Source organism: Python bivittatus, unplaced genomic scaffold, assembly GCF_059951505.1.
Source record: "Python bivittatus isolate LINGU-HERP-01145 unplaced genomic scaffold, Pbiv_v1 ctg000790_np1212, whole genome shotgun sequence".
Taxonomy (NCBI): domain Eukaryota; kingdom Metazoa; phylum Chordata; class Lepidosauria; order Squamata; family Pythonidae; genus Python; species Python bivittatus.
Genome location: NW_028277110.1, coordinates 5,195,339 through 5,210,189, shown reverse-complemented (window position 1 = coordinate 5,210,189; position 14,851 = coordinate 5,195,339). Strand labels below are relative to the sequence as shown.

The 14,851-nt window shown below is 43.6% G+C and overlaps 1 long non-coding RNA gene across 1 annotated transcript; it reads right to left on the bottom strand.

The window, feature by feature from the left end:
* Window positions 1-1,432: 1,432 nt before the first annotated feature.
* LOC112540165 (uncharacterized) lies at window positions 1,433-14,571 on the bottom strand. Its single transcript, XR_003084233.2, has 3 exons — window positions 14,390-14,571; window positions 5,020-5,171; window positions 1,433-3,773 (listed from the first exon to the last, which is right to left on the bottom strand). It is a non-coding gene; the product is annotated as an uncharacterized LOC112540165 (long non-coding RNA).
* Window positions 14,572-14,851: the final 280 nt, after the last annotated feature.

The following is a 14,851-nucleotide window of genomic DNA, read 5'->3' as shown; positions in this document are numbered from 1 at the left end:
AATTGGATTAATACACTTATATCTTGTTCTTCCAGATTGTGCCCAAAGCAGCTTAGAATAGAAGACATTAAAAATGTGGCTAAATGTAAAATTATTAATATGTTTTGGTTAGCTTAATCGATCGACTAAAAAGGTGGTCCAATTAATCAAGCAGTAGACTGCTTTAAACTATTTTTCATCAGGCATTGGTAGGTTGATTAGAGGAATTTTAATCAAGCTCTTAGGAGCTTCAGTTTCTTAATTGACTGAATTTCTACTTGAATAAGAACACTCAAAGACACGCATCCGTTCTGAGATTATGCACATACAAGTCTTGAGAGCACTTTGTTTATTTCTTTGTCATCCAACCATTCATTCATTCATTCATTCATTCATTCATTCATTCATTCATTCATTCATCAGATTTAGGGAGCTGCACAAGCTTTGTACAGACTCTGTGCCATGTACAACAGTTAAAAACAGTAACTAATGGAATTAAAAAATTAAATGTTTGTCCAGTAGAGGAAACATTCCAACTAACGTATGAAGTCCTAAAAAGAAGCTAGCTGTCTACCCTAACCGAAGACCTGGGGGGGAAACCAGGCTTTCAAGGACTTTCTAAACATGGTCAGGGTAAGGAGCAAATGGATCCTGGTATGGGAGGAGTGCTCCTTTCTGTTGGAGAGGGGAGGGAATGCCTTTGTTAAAGACAGGGCTTACCATGTTGAAGTGCAGGCTGATGACCAGTTGGGTTCTAGGTGCATCTATCAAATGATGCCATCTTGCAGGATCTTGAAGATAGGCCTTGTCTGTGGCCACCCCATTCTCTGGGAGAGCGCTCCCTCTAACACCCATATGCCCCTTATTTCCCCTTGTTTTCAGAACAGATTTGTTCATCTGCAGAAACAACCCCTCTGTTGGTTAGTGAAGACTTGCTCTGGTTCCTATCTGTAAAGGAAGGTCATTTGGTGGACCTAGGCAATGGGAATTTTCTGTTGCACCGACCCCCACTCCCTGAGATCCAGCTTCCCCAACTCTGCTTGGGTTTCGGAAAGCCTTTAAACATGGCTGTTTTCCCTGGTGTGGAGGTTGGGAGGGGAATAGGTCCTGTGAGGTGGATGCTATCATAGTAATTACTGCTCTTCTCAGCTGACACTACAGGTATATTTATTGCGATTGTTCTTGGCTGTTTTTATTGCATTTTGATTTTACGTTCGCCACCCAGAGTCCCTGTTACGAGATAGGCAGCCATATAAATTGGCTGAAATAAATAAATAAAGGAGAGAGAGAGAAAGAGAGATGGATAGATAGCAGTAATAAAATTAATGTACTAAGATTTCTTTTATCATGTATTACTTGTGATTTATGAACAAGTTGCTCACAGAGGAAGATTATGGATGGATGATTATAATGACATATGATCATTCTTTACTGAAAGTGTTGTGTAAAACTATGTATCCATATATACATGTATGAGAAGTCCTTGTATATATAATTTTCTTTCTTTCTTTCTTTCTTTCTTTCTTTCTTTCTTTCTTTCTTTCTTTCTTTCTTTCTTTCTTTCTTTCTTTCATCTTTTTTGAAAGAGTAAAAAGCTGGTTGGAGCAGAATGGTTTTCACCACCTTACAAAAGACGAATAAGTATCTCAGGGGTCAAAATCTCCCATAACTTGTGGGCTGCTACCAAGAAAGCATGCCTACTGGCCCCTGCTCCCCTCACCTCTCATGTTATTGGGATCCTCAACAGCTGCTCCTTGGAGGAATTCATTGGATTCAGGGTGAATCTGGGAAGGGGAGATGCTCCAATATGTCCAAAGGTATATCAAATCAGGGTTAGGTTGGGTATCGCACTGCAAAGTACAGTGGTACCTCTGCTTACGAACTTAATCTGTTCCGTGACTCTGATCGCAAGTCGAGTTGGTCGCAAGTTGAAGCAAGTTTTCCCATAAGGTTCAATGTAATTACCGTTAATCCGTTCCGGCATCCGTGGACCACGCGTCAGGGGCAGAAAAACGGCCGCTGACCACGCGGCAGGGCGGAAAAATGGCCGTGGACCACGTGGAACGGGCAGAAAAATGGCCGCGGACCACGTGGAACGGGCGGAAAATGGCCGCGGACCATGTGGAACGGGCGGGAAAATGGCCGCAGACCACGTGGAACGGGCGGGAAATGGCCGCAGACCACGCGGCAGGGCGGAAAAATGGCTGCGGACCACGTGGAACGGGCGGAAAATGGCCACGGATCCAGTTTGTAAGTCGAGGTGAGTTCGCAAGTAGAGGTAAATTTTTGAGGCCGGAGCTGATCGTATCTCGAAAATTTCATAAGTAGGGGCGTTCGTAAGTAGAGGTACCACTGTATTGAAAGAATGATCCAAGGATTCCTCTGGATCAGGATGATTGGATATGACGCATGGAACCTGCTACAAACTGTTGAAGAGTGAAGTGCTTCTGTTCAAGGAAGCTCTTCAGTTCACCAGTTCTTCTAAGAAGCTCACTTTCCTATTTTTCTTTTTTGACCTTCAGACAGCATGTGTGTTGTGTTTTCCTTTTCCGTTGTGATTTGGAGCTGTCTGGTTTTTAAAACAACTAATTAATTAATTAATTAGGTTTCTAGAAATGTGAAGGTTGCTGCTGTACAAGGGGTTCCTCACTATATTTTTTATAGGTGGGACCTATCTGGTTAGGGGAAGATCATGGCTTTATGGCTAGTAGGTAGGATGGTCTTCTCCAACCAGGTGCCTTTTGAACTTGTTGGGACTACAACTGGTTCTGCCCTCTGAGATTTTTAATATTCCCTTGTTCCCATCCAGATTTGTTTTCTCTGCCATCTTTGTTTCTTTGTTTTGTGTTTCTTGTGTTGTTATTTGTTTTTAAGTGTTTTTAACAGTTTGTAAACCATCCAGAGTTGCTGGGAGTCAGGCGGGATGTAAATTTAACGAATTATTATTATAATCAATAACACTAGTAGTAAGCTTCTGGTGGACATCCACTTGAAAAAGACTAATATAGGCTATTTGTGCTTTACAAAAATCTACCTAGTCCTTGGTTTACAGGTATCTGTTAGGAAAAATTGAACTGTTTGGTTGGCTGTTGTTGGTAAGAATGACAACATTTTAATTAAAAATAGAATAATTTCAGCTTCACAATCTCAAGTTTTGTCTTACATCATTTCCAAATGCAGCACAACTCAAAACTGTTCATGATTGCCAAAGCTGCTGAGGATTGATGAGTGCAGCATTTGCATGTTTGAATCTGTCAGTAGGATAAACAGCCACATGGATGGTTGGCATATTTTAAGCAGTGTAAATCTTCCATGTCACCCAGAATTAGGAATGGCACATTTTTTGGCAGAGACCTTGGATTAACCTGATTCCACATTTAATCTGACCAAGAGCTTAACTTCCAAGCTTCCTTCAAAAACCAAGACTCAACTGTGGGGTATATGAAGTACTGATTTATGATTATTTAATAAGGTACCTTTATTATTTTCAAAAACTCCCTCTCCTCGCTACTAAGTGGTATTTTTTTACCTCCAAAAGCTTAAGTTGCATGCCAAAAAACAAAAATTAAACTATCACAAAGAAGGAAGATTTGTGAAGAGGCCTTATAACATATGATAATTTGAGACAAGCTTGATTCCTGGCCCTTCCATGTTGTGTTCTCGGTAGAGAGATGAAAGTATTTGTCATGGTCTTCTTTCAAGATGTTTTCTCAATTTCCCAGTCTACAGCCTAGGGAAGCTTGGGGTCTCCTATTTGGGCGACTGCTGCCATCATGGTGTAGTAAATAGTCTTGCTGTTGGAGACAGGATTAACTTAGAGAGGGTGAGCACAAAGGAAAAGATCTGAGATTGCTTTCAGAGACCAATAAAACATTAGGAACTTATGGAAGCAGTTTACCCTTCCTTGCTTGACTTCCTAGTCTAGTCTATCCCTTGGGGGTTTCGTGGTGGTTTCCCATCCATGTTCTAACAGGTCTGCCTCTGCCATGCTTTTGGGGATCAGGGCCCCGTGGAGGAGGAGAGGCTGGCTCTCTATCTGGAAGGGATTCTAGGGAGGGAGTAGCCTAGAATTCATCAGTCCCAGCACTGACCAAGAAGGCTCCCCTTACTTACAAAAACCTCTCAAGAATGGAGCAAAGCCACCTGAGATGCATCTACCCAGAGTAAGGTATGTGGGCAGAAAGACCACCTTCTAAGATCTTGAAGCCCTGAGGCGTCTCTTCTGAAAGAGGACTCTGATCATTTTGCTGAGAAAGAAGAGGGGGAAAACAGCTATTCTCCTGTTTTCATCTTCCTTTTCCATTGCATGTTAACTCCCTTGGGCCCCTGAAAGCTGCGAGTCCATAAAAACCTCCCCCATCCAACCAGCAGAATGTGGGATTCAGCTTCCAGAGAATCCACTTCATTCAAGAGAGAAAGCCAAATTTCTAACCCTTCTGGCTTCAGCAATTTGCTCTATTTAACAAACTGCCAAATAGCCCCAGTTCCCTGGATCATTTAGAAATCTCTTATATTTATAAAGTAAAATACCATCAGACAATGGAAACAGCAGCATAATAGAGATAAAAAACCAGCAATAATAATAAATATTTTTTAAATGCAATAAATAAAAATAAAAAAGCCACAATAAAATCAGCATTTGGAAATGCCTGGTGACATTTGTGGACCCAGAACGGCTGAACTTGATTTCCAGCAGTGAAGGAGTCAAGCTCTGCAGCTTTACATTTGCTTTGCTTCTCAATGACTTCCCAAGCCACAATAAATTATGAAAAACAGAAAATAGGGAGTCTAGATTATTCTGAACGAGAGCAATTGTGCAAATTATGATTGATGCAGAAATGAGCTTTTTCTCATTGCGGCCGTTCTTTTGCTGCTGTTGCTCTGTTTTTTTGTTTTCCCCTAGCAGAGAACATATCGCACGCGGCACTGCCTAAATTTCTCAGAGCCTTTTTCCTCTCCAACAAACCTTTCACAAAAATAGGCTGCTAATGAGTCAGAGGCACTGGAAGCAATTTGAGAAACAATGTTGGGCACACAGACCTGGGTTGCAACAACAGAGAAGATCAGCTTTCTCCAACTGACTCTTGCCAGCGCCGGGCAGGGAGGCGGGAGGCACGACGGTCAAGGCGACACAGGTGCCTTAAGGCATCTCAGCGTGCCATGGAGTCCAGGAGCACCTGTAGTTCCAGGGGCTGTGGGGGGAAAGGTAAAGAACATCCTCCATCATTGTCAGCAGCCAGCTCCACATTCACTTCCAATTATTTCATGCCAAACCTTCCAACTCGAAAACAGCCATTTAGGATGCAAACCAGCGTTGTCGTGATGGGCCTGGGGGTTGCATTGAGCAGGAAACCAGGGTTTTCCTCCATCTCCTCCATATGGCTGTTTTGTTTCTGAAGCTGTCTTTCTTGGCCGAAGCTGCCTCATTCAAGGAAGGGAGGGAAAAGGTATAGCCCACCCAAGGGAAGCTCTACTTGGAAGCTCTACTTTGATGAGCTCCGGAAGTCCATTTATAAAAGGGATATCTAAAAAGAGACCTCCAGTTAATTTAATGCTTTATGTGGGTCCCTCAGGGTTGCACCCTCTCCCCGCTCTTATTGAACATCTACATGAAGCCATTGAGTGAGGTCTTCCGTCAGCATGGGGTTCTGCAGGTCAGCCAGGTTCTACCTCTCTATCCTGGCTGACAGAGTGATGCCCTCAAGGTTCTTTCCCAGGCACTGGAGGCTGTGGGGGCTTGGATGGGGGGATAGGCTTTGACTCAACCCTGGCAAGACTGAGTGGCTGTGAGGTTTTGGGTCCCCTGATTCTGAGGACTGCTACCTTTGGTGCTGGATGGGCTCACACTCCCCCATAGAGAACTGGTGCACAATTTGGAGGGTCTCTCAGCTCCCCCTGGAAGAGCTGATGGCAGCCATGCCAAGAGCACCTTGCCACAGATCTATCTTGTGCACCAATTGCACCCATTCACGACCATTCATGCTTTGGTCACCTCCTGACTGGTCTACTGCAATGTTTTCTGTAGGGCGGTAGTTATAGTGTATACTAATTTTAATAGGGGCTGTCCTTAAGAACCACCTGGAAGGGAAGTAGTTATGGAGGCACCTTAGTATGCCCATGTAGCACCGCTACTTCATGAGCTCCCCATAAGCTTCTGGGTTCAATTCTTGGAGCTAGTGATCACTCATAAAGCCCTTTATGGCACAGGGCTGAATTATTGGCAGGACTACCTGTTTCCAATTATCTCTGCTCGTCCTGTAAGACCCAGCAGAACAGCACACTTTGGGTCCCTTCGGTGAAACAGTGTCGCTTGGAGGGACCCAAGATGTGTGCCTTCTTCGTCACACGGCCTGCCCTGGGGAACAACGTTCTGCCTGCGGTTCAGATGGCCCAATCTTTCTATCCTTCCATGAGGCCCTGAAAACCTGGTTCTTCTTCCAGGCATTGGGGCAAAACCTGAAAAGAGCCCATCTAGAATGAAAGATCTTGGATGAGAGATGTGGTTTTGCCCTGGATTGTTTCTGCTATTTTTTGTTATTTTGCTACTCTGCTGTTCTTTTTTCTGTTCTGCATGTTGATTATATTTTTTTTCTAGTTCCTTGCTTTTATATTCCTACAATTTGTAAGTCTCCCAGAGTCACTTTTTGCAAACTGGGTAACTGTATAAATCTAACACACAATCAAATAATCTAGAGCCGTGGACAGGTATATAAAATAATTCAGAGCTGTGGACAGGCAGTTACGCCCCTTCCTGGATCAGGAGGCCCTCCGCACGGTCACTCATGCCCTGGTCACCTCCAGGTTGGACTGCTGTAACACGCTCTACATGGGGCTACCCATGAAGAGTATCCGGAAGCTACAGCTGGTGCAGAATGCGGTGGCACGGACAGTTCTCAATGCCCCTAGGAGGGCACATATAACACCCCTTTTGCGTGAGCTGCATTGGTTGCCAGTTTGTTTCCGGGTCCAATTCAAGGTGTTGGTCATCACCTTAAAGCCCTTCATGGCACAGGACCAGGTTATCTGAGGAACCGTCTCGCCCAGGTTATTTCAGCCCGCCCCACTCGGTCCAGCAGAAGGGGCAGGTTGCAGACCCCACCGGTCAAGGAATTTCGACTGGGGGGTTCTAGACAGAGGGCCTTTTCTGCTGTGGCCCCTGCCCTATGGAACATCCTGCCTCCCGAGGTCCGGTGCCCCCCCTCCCTCTTGGCCTTCAGAAAAGGGGTTAAATCCTGGGTCTGCCAGAAGGCCTGGGGGCCGGAGGGGGGCTCACATCTGTGGAGTTGGCTGGTGGGGTGATGGGTTTGGTTCCCCCCCCCAGCATCTTGAAGGTTTTAAGGCTAAAAATTACAGGGGGGGTTAGGAATTTTAATGTATGTTTCTATTTTAATTATTTATGGATTTTAGCCATTGTTAGAGGGATTGGTGTTTTTCATTTTTTGTTATTGTGAGCCATCCAGAGTCACCTGTTGGGGGAGATGGGCGGCATATGAGTTTAACAATCAATCAATCAATCAATCAATCATCTAAGGGAGGCACTTAAATTCATATTTGTCTGATGTCTTGGGTGGGCTAGACACAAAGTTGGTTCTCAAAGGTGCCTTTGAGACTTCAGATCAAAGGACTAGGTGTTGGGGGTGGGGGGAGTTGATGGCACAAGCATCAGGACATCATGCACACGACGTACGTTAAATATTTCATGGCTAGTACCAGATACTAATGGGGGTTGGACTTTTGTATATGCAGCAAAACTAGGGTGGGACTAAAACGGTTCAGGCCTGGCTCAAACATGGCTGAGTTACCCATCATCCAGATCATTATTTCGTAAACTATGGTGCGCTGAGCCGCAATAGACTGAGGTTGCACGTATTTCTAAATTATAAGTGCTAAACCAAGATCAAGCGGATGATACTGCATCTTATAGAGGTGTGTGGAGCCAGTCATAGAAGTTACCTGCTCATGAGATACTTACGTTCCTAACCCAGTTTTCAGATCTGGCTAGTTTATGATGGAGTGAACCCGTCCCCCGTGGCTGATTTGCATTTGACGTAGCACTTTGTGGGGCCCACACCCAGAATGGCTCAATTGTTCATGTGATCCAAACCAGCATGACTTGTTCACAAACCATGGTTGGAGTCTGTGCATTTCACTGCAGAAACCCCAGTGAAGTAAGGAGCTGAGCGACAGCATTGGGGGAAGCCTGCAAGATAAGTTCCTTGTGAAGAGCATCCATTGAGATCTGTTTGTCTCCCATTCTGCAGCTCTTTTCTTGGAAATGCCTCATCTGACCTTCTCCTTGTTTTTATAACTTTATGACTTAGCCCAAAGGCAGGGGGAAGAGAGAAAGAGGATTGGCATAATCATGCCACCTTTCTTATGAATGGCATCAATGTATTGGATTCTACAAGTTCCTTTGGATATGATCTTTTAATTGAAGGCATTGCCTGGTTTTTAATAAACAAGACGGAACGCAAGATTCTCGCCCAGGAATAGAGATAATATGTTTTAACATTCTTTGAATGAAATTTGGAAGACATTACAAGAGTTTCAGCATCCACTTCTTCTGAACCCAACTTAGGCTCACTGGTTGCCACTTGGCTTTCAAATACATGGCTTTAGTCAGATTTGACTCCTAGGTAGCGTTGTGATGGAGTTCCCAAGGTGTGAAGGTTCAAAAGCCAAATGTCTGTGTTTCCTTCCTTTGCTCGTAGACAGCCAGAGACATATTGATGAGTGATCATGACACTAGAGTGATCATCCCGCACTGGCATCAATGTGGATTGGTGATGTTATGTTGAAAAAAATTCCAGTGGTTGCGTTTGCAGGCAAGGCTAAACTAAAAATCTTTAGCACTTGGGCTAACTATGAACAAGCAAGTATGTATATTGGTCGATCATCCTCTCTTGCTCCTGTTTGATTTTTCCTGCCGGTGTGGTAGCTAAACAAACAGGACTTAATTGGCCTGTTCCAACTCTGATTCTGTGAGGTTTCCGTGAAATCAGGTTTTATTTAACATTACATGTGAACCAGGCGCATTTGTTGGTTCCTCTCCTAACAAACTAAAATCGGAAGCCAACGTTTATTACTGACTTCCAATTTGGGGCCAGGGGGATGGTTGCCAGTGACCTGCTGCACATGCTGTTAAACCACCCACAAAAAGAACTTCCTGGTTTGCTTAGTCATTTTGGTTAGCAGGAAGAGGGCCAAGGCAAAGCACTCAACCTTCTTCGAGCGATGATGCACTTGCCAAGCAGTCAAGGTACATCCAGATGGTAGATTGTTGGAATGGATAGAAGCAGTTAGATCTGATTGGGCAATGAATGTTCATGCTGCCTTCACTAGATCTGGATTACATTTGCCACCGATTTTGAATCTTCGTGTCAGGGGATCTTCTGCCTCCTGCTAATCTGGTTGGGGATGTTTCAGTGAGAAGGTCACTTGATGGGTGGCAGGCATCCTTGAAAGCCAGTTTGTCCACTACCATCCCCATTCGTCCCCATCAGAGAGAGTTAGAAGAGATGTGGCTGTGGTCACACAGGTCTGTGTTAAGGTTTGTCCAGTTCTTTGTGGCAACTGAAGGCATTCTGATACATGCTCTGGATGGGTTTTTTGTTTTTTTTTTAACATACACAAATTCTTTCGTGGAGATGTCAGTGTGGAAGGGGCTCTCTCAAAGCAAAAAGGTGGTAAACATTGCACTAAACATTATCACACTAAGACTATTCAGTTCTAATCTTTGCTATCATCTTGATCTGGCCTGGCTCTTCTTGCAGGTAAAAACAGATTTAGAGACATTTGTGGACCTACCAAGTTTCTGCTTAAGAATTGTTTAGAAATGTAGTACTGTCCCCACCCTTTGAGTGTGTTAGATTTTCTGGCCAGCTTGAAGCTACATTTCCAATGGATCTGGAGGGGGTCAACGTAGCAAAGCTCACTCTAACTCTTCATTGGCACAGTACGTCGGTACATCTAAATGTGCTTCTTACCATATTTTGTGCACTAAAGTTACTCTCTTCCAGTGGCTTCCAAATATTTCTTCTGCTGCTTCATTGGCCTTTTTACTATCAACCTCACCAACTTTGGGGCAGCAGATGCCAAAAAATAAAAATAATCAAAATCTCATAACATGGCCAGTTTTGGGAAAATGTTGGCATTCTGACCCTGAGATCTTCTACTAAAGGGATGGAATTTGCTACGGGTTGGTGTTCCTGAGAGCAAATCTGGCCACTTTTTTTAATGCTGGGATATCACAGATATCATGTAGGAATGCTATGGATAATTCACGGCTGCCTCTTGTATAATGTCTTTGAAATCTTCAAAGGGTATCATGCACCCCAGTGTTTCTTTACCTTGGCAACTTTAAGATGTGTGGACTTCAACTCCCAGAATTCCCCAGCCAGCATGGGGAATTCTGGGAGTTGAAGTCCACACTTCTTAAAATTGCCAAGGTTGAGAAACACTGGTGTACACCATTTCTCTCATCCTTGCAACAGTCCTATAACATTGGCCAGCGTTACTTTTGTCCTGTTATGGACTGGCAGTTGCTGAGAATTAAAAAGCTAGTGTGTGTCTTACTGGTGGGTTGATGGCTAGTCTGAGATGTTAATTTTGATTTGTTGGTTCCTATTTTTCTATGTATCCTCCAATCCCTACCCCAGCCTCTTGGCCAAAAGCCACCCCTTCAGTCACAGTCTTAGAAAACTGTTCTTTTCACCTCCCAATGAAATCCTAACTTTGGCTGACATCATATCTAGCCAATGGACAAGCCAATTTCTGGGGGGAAGAGAGGTTTGCCAGAAAGTCCTATTTCTCAGGATCCTGGCAGATGTTTCTTTACCTTAATCAGGTCATTGCACAAAACTCCCCTTCATTTTGTTGTCACAACAGTTGGAAATGGCCTTGGCAGTAATAGCAGCACTTTGGTTGAAATCAGCCTGCAGTATGCTCATATGCACGGCACCTTATCTTCTGGTTCTGAGGCACTACCCAGCTCAACAGGGGATGCAGTGGTGCAGCGGCTTAATGACGCTGGAAGTTGCCAGCCAGAAATGGTCAACACTTCAGTGGTTCAAGCCCAGCTCTGTGCGGCAAAGTGAGCTCCTGTCTCATCCCCAGCTGCTGTCAACCCAGCAGCTGGAAAGCAACCATGAGTAGAAAAATGGGTGCTGTCACCCCGGTGGGAGGAAAAATGCTGGCGGCATTTTGTATGGGAGACGGGACCAGTTGCCGGTAACACGGAAGTCACATATGTCCGAAAAAGACGCGAAGCAACAGAAACCCCGCCTCCTGCGCCCGCCAGCTGGGCTCTGCCCTAGGAAGGAAGCAATGGCAAACCACTTCTGAAACACCTTGCCGTGAAAACTGCAGGGACTCGTCCAGGCAGTCGCCGCAGAATCGGTCACAATTGAGTGCAGATTTAAAAAAAAACCAGCTCTACCATTTAGATTTCTGAGTAATCTCAAAGAGAGCAATCTGGTCATTTTAGCTTTGCCTTGGCTTCAAATTGAGTTTCTCTCTTCACTAAGGACTCCCGAAGCAGTGCAAAGGTGCCTACTCAGCCTCTTGCAGACTGATGCAGTTGTTACTCTTGCAAACAGTTATTTCCAGCTCTGTTTTTGTATAGTTTAGTAGGATATCACTGTGAACCTTATGCCTTGCATTTGGAGCCCACATCTCCTAGTGTGGAGAAATAGAAGGGCTACAAAGGGGGGACATTTGAGGGAGATTTGGAAGCGTGATTGAAGCTAGTGGGACAGGCATCTCTGGTTTGCGTGCCAGAGAAATCTGTTTTGTCATGAAAGATGGAGGTCGGAAACCTTCCAGGCTGGGAAATGAGCATCTGTTGATATGAAAGCGCAGGAGAAAGCAGGGCAGAATTTAGGCCAGAGGACTAAGATACAGGTAATCCTCGACTTACGACCACAATTGGAACAGGAATTTCCATCGCTAAGCAATGGTCATTAAGTGAGTTGCGCCCAATTTTACAACCTTTTTTGCCATGGTTGTGAAGTGAATCACACAGTCGTTAAGTGAATCCACCTTCCCCCACTGACTTTCCTTGTTGGAAGCCCCCTGGGAAGGTTGTAAATGGCAATCACGTGACCCCAGGATGCTGCAACCACTGTAAATAACATGCCAGTTGCCAAGTGCCTGAATTTTGATCACACGACGACGGGGACACTGCAATGGTTATAAGTGCAAGAACTGGTTGTAAGTCACTTTTTTCAGCACCATCATAACTTTGAATGGTCATTAAACGAATGGTCATAAGTCGAGGACTACCTGTATCTATGAAAGGTAGGATTCCAAGGTGCCCCTTAGACAGCACATCTCTTCATCTGAACAGCTTCCTAATTCTCTGCAATAAATCTACTTATGTAACTTTCTTGTGTTTGGTATGGGAGACAGTTTAATTGCCATGCTGGTAGCGTGTACTTTTCTAGTTCTTTTATGAAAAGGCAAGGAGTAAATCATGCTGTAGGAAAGAAAGGGTAGAAATTCTGCTGGTCCCAAATCATGAGACTGTCAAAAGCTGAAGGTGTGACCTTAAGCATTGATAAAAATGGCTTTCCAGGTATCGGTTTTAAATGATGATTCATAATCCTTACTATAGCTTTTCTAATTCATAAAAGCTTGGGAAGTTTTGTCATATGTGACTCAGTTCCTCAAACAAATTCTCATTTGTCTAGATTATCTCTTTTCCGCAGCTAATAGTTGCTCTAATTCATGTTGTCATCTCTCAGATGTCCTCAAACTGATTTAAAAGATACATATAATCAATCATTTCCACTATTGATTTTAAAAACAATTTCCCCCGTATTATTTAGGTTTTCAGCAATTGTCACTTTTAGAAATTGATTGCTGAATGAGACAGTTCCTACTTCTGCATGTCAGTCCCATGCAGTCATTTGTGTTTCCGTGCAGGGAAACTTCTTTGTTCATCAAAAAGAATGTCAACCCGTGTATCTGGCTGAGCATGCTGCTGTTCGCAAGAAACAGAAGAGCTGGTCCCATTAAATATGGAAAATCCAGTTCAAAAGAATTTTCAGCAGGCATCCAAGAGTGAAAGATCACTGAGCTCCATTTGTGGTCTTGGGGCTTCCCAAAGAATGAAAGAACATGAGGTTTGATTATTTTGGGCTTATTACCTTATGTGTAGCTCGACACTGGGATTTGTAAACCATGGTTTGTATCATATTGTGTTGTTTGAACCTAGCCAAATGGGGTTTATTCTGCAAATATTAGGCAAACCATAGTTACCACAATTGCAAACTAAACCTGGATATATGCTTGAGAGATTAGCTGGATTCAGCCACCATTCTAAACTACAAAGTGGTTTCCTTATCTTTGTCTTAACCTGTTGTGAGATGACAGTTGTTGTTCTAAATCTATGATTGATGGCTTAGTTTATTGTCAATAAACCCAAACAAATGTGGTTTATTCTCTGGACCATGGTTACACTATCATTCAGTATGAGGTACAAACCCAATCTGTACATAAGTGAGTATCAGTGTGTAGGGAAGGGAAGGGAAGGTTGGTGCAGAGGGAGGGAGGAAGGGCGGGAGGAAGGGCGGGAGGAAGGAGAGGGAGGAGGAAAGGGGAGGGAGGAAGGGAGGAAGGGAGAAAGGAAGGAAGGAAGGAAGGAAGGAAGGAAGGAAGGAAGGAAGGAAGGAAGGAAGGAAGGAAGGAAGGAGCAAACTATATTTTTTCCTATCATCTATAGCCCATTCAAAGCAACAAAGAGATTAATCTAATAAAATATGAACCTACTGAGTGTAGCCACTTGACAAAGAGCAGCGTTTGATTTAAGAATATCTTTAGAAAACCGTAGCAGTTAAAGACCAGTGTCAGTACTCTTCTCCAGTGTAGTGTCTTTCAGAAGTATTAGATCACAAGTCCCTTGTGCCTTTCTGGCTGAGCACAATGGAACATGTAGATTCCATATCAGGATGAGGCTTGTATGGCTGATTTGGAAAACATTTCTGAACTGTATTTCAAGGTTATTCTTGAAATACAGATGACATGACAGTAACAAAGCAAAAACAGAATATAATATAAAATGTTATACGCTGTACATTATCCTTACCACTCATTTAAATATGAATGGCCTCTAAGTAGAAGACCATTGAAACATAGCCAACCCTAGACAATATAAGCAGAACCAGCCAACCTTGTTTCAGCCCCCCTTGACAAAGACGCTTTGCAATGACTGTAAATACGTATTAATGGGAACGATAAAGTGAAATAAAGCATTGTTTAAACTCTTGTTCATCATTCTGTGTCTTGGCATGTATGGGGTGAAGGTATGTAACACCTTCATAGCTTTACATGATCAATATGACACTAACTTACACTGGTGCTTTTTCATGGAACATCCTATCTTTGCAAATCTTATTCTCTACCAACTTACCCATCTTCGTTGTCGTTCTTGCTTTTTCTTGACCTTTTTCTCTTACTCTGTCTTTGCTCCGTGGAAGGTATCAGCCTTTTCTGTTTCTGGAAAATCCAGCTTTACCTGTGTGTTGGCTCTCAGCAAGGACACCTGAACAGAACCCAAAGGCTTTACTGTTTCTTGTGTCTGGGCCCCAAAGAATTTAGGCAGAGTGCCATCTCCAAAAGCAGCTTCTTCCAATGTTCATATCTTATGACTTAATATGGAGCTGTTACTAGGGTTGTGCATTTGGCTAAAGAGCTGTCTGCTTTCTGGTTCTGTTTGCAACAGAAAGATATTAAAGGGAGAGTCTTGCCTGAGCTGAGCTCAGCTCATGGAGACAAGCATGCAGGTGTTTGTGCAGGAATACTAACTGCTTTCTTCCAGGAAGTTTTTTCAGTTTCTTAATCTAGCCCATGGCTCTTGGATTTCCTAATAGTC